At 35.0% G+C, this 4,334-nt stretch overlaps 1 pseudogene; it reads right to left on the bottom strand.

The window, feature by feature from the left end:
* Positions 1-567, bottom strand: part of LOC105162441 — a 2,494-nt pseudogene extending 1,927 nt beyond the window's left edge.

Genomic DNA, 4,334 nt, shown 5'->3' with positions numbered 1-4,334 from the left:
ATATAGTTAACCACATCAACTGTTGGTTCGTTTGCATGCTTATAAGTGAAGGACAGTGTCTCTTTCCACGGCAACTTGGACGAAAATCTATCAGCATGGGCACCCGAATACCCACAAAGGCTACCTTGTTTTCTCTTGATGCTAAGTTTTCTGCTAAGAGGAAGCTTGAAGAAGGCATCCATATGTTGATGAGTTGCGTGGACTAGGCTTGCATCTACACCGTGGTTGATGACTTGGAAGAAACCGTGCTTCAAACACGCTGTCTTGATTTGTGCAGCCGCGGAAACGGTTGCTTCTTGATCACCGTTTAAGAAGCCTTTTAAGTCTACTGGTGGATCAGGGAGTTCATGTTCGGCAGCGTAGGCCAAGTCCTCATGAGGCCACAGGAATTGTGTACCACAGCACAGGAATTGTGTGGGCAAGTTTGGTTGCTTTTCAAGGAGGGTTGTGTCAAAGACTAGAACCCCATTCTCTCTGTCGGTTTTGAGGTCTAACGGGGGGTAAAGAATGAGAGTTGAGGCACTCAAGTCCATTTGGTTTGGCAAATATGTTAAAAGATTGGAGTCAAGAGAGAGTATTTATAGTGGAATGAGGGCAAGACAATTGCCATGGGTCTTCACGGCGGTTTGAATTTTCTATTGCGATTTTTATTGCATCATTTATTCTATTTCACATACACATTACGTGTATAAAAAATTTTTTTAGATAAGGTTGATGACATCATACTTGTTATGTAAATTAAAATAGAATATGCAATATGGATTGGAAAAGGAACTCCAGTTCGTTCAAGGTCAAGAATCTTTTAGTCCACTTCCGTATTACGCACTAATGTCACAGCTATAGTTTGTATTATATGCAACTCAAAGTATAATTTAATTCAATTATATTTTTAAATTTAAAACAAATAAGTGTCAATCATCCATTAGTGTGACAGTACCTTATATGTGATAAAAGACTTCTATCATAATTTTTCGAAGTGATAAAAAAGTAAAAAAAAAAAATTGATGCCAATGTATTTATAAACTTTAGCCTAAATAGTGTCACTTTGATCACTAGAAATTTATTCTAAACATATACAGAAGGGGTAAACAAAAATGGCATCTTATAAAGACTAAATTTGATATCATTCAAATACAAAGACATGTAAAACGCACAAACATACATATATATATATATATATGTATGTGTGACCAATCGTATTCGGGGTGATGAATGTGTCTAGTGACACCTATACGTGATCGATGCACATTAAAACAAAGGGAATTTACTTGTAACCTGAGGTTTGGAACATTAGATATGAAATGAAATGGAGGAATAAAATGAAAAGGGGTCAAAAAGACACTTTATAAAAAGTTGGGGGACTGGATATGGAATTAACAATAAAAAATAGGGATGGATATGGAGAGGAGTGGGGAAAAGAGAAATATATGGCCTTTGGGATGGTCGAAAAAGGATGCGTTGGAAGCTTATTTGGGCGCCAACAATTGGACGAATCCTTGCGTCACTTTCTTCACCCAAAACAAATATATTTTCTTCCCACAAGTCTCAATCCTTTCTTACACGGACACTGTCCCGACACCTCCCTTCTTTTGTCTCTTTCACTATTTTTTTATATATTGCATGTTTTGAGAATATCTTTTCTGATTGCTGACGTTTCTATTTGGTTTCGTGGTAAAATTTAATCGGTAACATTTTGATTTTCAATTCAACCTACACCATTTGTTTATTAATGGATCCTATATGATAGGATGAATACATTTTAACTTACCGGTGATGTCTTAATTTGAGGTTTTGGGTCGAAATTTCGTTAGATGTGTGGGTATTTGTGTTACTTAATGTAGAGTATATTGTAATATTTATTTAAATTAATGTGAGTTTATTAATCGAATCAATATATTGTGGTTGTTTATTGATATTTATATTATTATGTAATCACTGTTTCAAAAAAATATACATTTTATATCTCTTGATTACCACTCTCCATAAACTAATAACATATTGCACTCACTACCTCGAGTTAATTAATTGGATAAAACTGCCCTCATGTTGTGAGTATTTATATTATTCCCACATAGCCACACTCACTAAAAAAAAAAAAAAACTCAATGTCATGGATTTTTTTGCCACTGAATTTGCTATAATTTTGCAACAGAATTTCAAAATTTTGAAATTTCGATGCAAATTCCATAGTAAAACAACGAAAAACTTTTGCAATGGATATTCCATTGCAATATTCCGTTGTAAAATTTGGTCAATTTTAGAATGACTCACTTTCCATGAAATATTTCTGTCGCTAATTGGCAACGGATTTTCGAGACAGGTCAATTTCATAGCAAAGTTTGCAATAGATTTTCGAATTATTTATGTCGCAAACACCTTGCACTGGGAATTGCTGCAGAAACAAGTTGTTGCAAGAGCTTCAACTACTATGAAAGATAGAGATACCCTAGAGCAAGTCATCAAATTCAACCCCCTATAAAAAATGAATTGAGTACTTCTTTATACAGTAAAAACTTATAAGGGAATACTGAGTCTATTTCACGACAAAGACCGCACTGTGAAATCGACTAGAAAAGTGACCATTAAGGGTAAAAGAGTAGAAACAGAACTTATACAAATCATAACTGAAACAACGAACAACTAGGCAAATCAAGCTTACCCCATAACCTGTTTTAGGAAGCCCATCAACTTTGACATATGTCTTGCTCATATCAACCTTCAGAGCCATGTGCCCTTTTTACCACCCCCAGACTTAGATTTCAGAATATAATTAAGTTCAAAGGCCAATAGGACATTATCTGTGATCAGATGGCCATGAACAAAGGCACTCGGAAAGAGAGATAATAGTATGAAGCAGTGGTTTAAACTTATTACCAATTGCTTTTGAAGCGATTTTATACACAATACTACAAAAGCTTAAAGGCTGAAACTGAGTTAGATTCTCTGGATTTTTGCACTTGGAAATTAAAATGATGTGTGTTTCATTTTAGCTCAGGGAGAGTTCAAGAACATTGAACAAATTAAGAACGCATCAAAGAACATTAGATTTCATAGTCTTGCCAGAGTTTCTGATGAAATAGGTGGCGTACTGTCTGGGCCGGTCGACGTAAGTGGAGCCATTTGGACAATGCTTTAGCAACTTCTTCCTATGTATGGTGGATATCGCCCAAATCTGCACCTTGCTCCCAACTTTCAGTAACCAGTCGTTCACAGTCCGTCCAAGTAGCCATGAACCGGAACCTTCTGCCCCTATTGTGGCGGAAACTCACAGCCGGCTTTAGTTCAATTGGAAGTGGTAAGTAGAGTTATTGGATTGGAGATGAGACACCTTAGCTGAAGGAGATCCACTGGACCAACCCTTTTTACCACAAAGTTGGTCTCAGAGTTGTGTAGCTCGCATGAACGAAGAGCTTCTCTAAATTTTCAAATTTGCCAACTGCCTTAGCTCCATCGCTTTGCTTTGAGTCCTTTATTTTTGTTTCCTGGTTTTGTACATTTTGTAGGATAGTCTTTAATTATCCTATTCGTTAACATCAAAAGTTGGAATAAGTCAATTAAAATTTCAAAATAAATAGGTTAATAATTCGGTTATAAATTAAGGGACATAATAAATTGAATTTTACGACGATAAATCCGCATTCAGTCTACACTAAATTTGGGTCTTATGCATTTTTATAGATCGATCTAAGATTAATACAAGTTTTTTCTTTATATATATATATATATATATATATATTATTTTAGATCGACTAATTGAGTCAAAACATGTTCAAGTACAACCCGTTAGCTGTGGATCTATATCAATGGCTATGGTGTTTAAACCCAATAGAAGTGAGCCCAAGTTTTAAGCCAAAGCTTGCTCACACTTATAAAAAAGAACCTCCACCAAAACACACACACAATACCACAAGTCAATAAAACGACACAAGACTACAACAAGTCATTGCATAACACAACAAATCCAAAGAACTCAAGTCCAAAAGGTTTCTGACACAATGAAACTCTTCAACCACAAAGAGTCCAAAAGGTTTCTGACACAATGAAACTATCCAACCACAAAGATTCAATGTCTTTATTAACATCAAATTTTTAAAGCCTTTGATACCATATTTTAAATGACACGTAGCATGCTCCACAAAGTCGGAAGAGTTTACACAACATTTAAGATTATGCTTCAATCCCTTGTATCAACATTAAGAGAGAAGAATCACATAATTGTCTTCACTTCAGAGATTTTAACACTTCTTATTTAAATTTATAAATTTTCAGTTTGTCAATATTATTTCTTGTGTCAATAGTTTACTTTTGCATGCTTGAGATTTTGTTGCACAATA

This window comes from Sesamum indicum, linkage group LG1 (assembly GCF_000512975.1).
Source record: "Sesamum indicum cultivar Zhongzhi No. 13 linkage group LG1, S_indicum_v1.0, whole genome shotgun sequence".
Lineage (NCBI taxonomy): Eukaryota > Viridiplantae > Streptophyta > Magnoliopsida > Lamiales > Pedaliaceae > Sesamum > Sesamum indicum.
Note: the sequence above shows the minus strand (reverse complement) of the source record. Positions and strands in the feature narration are given on the sequence as shown.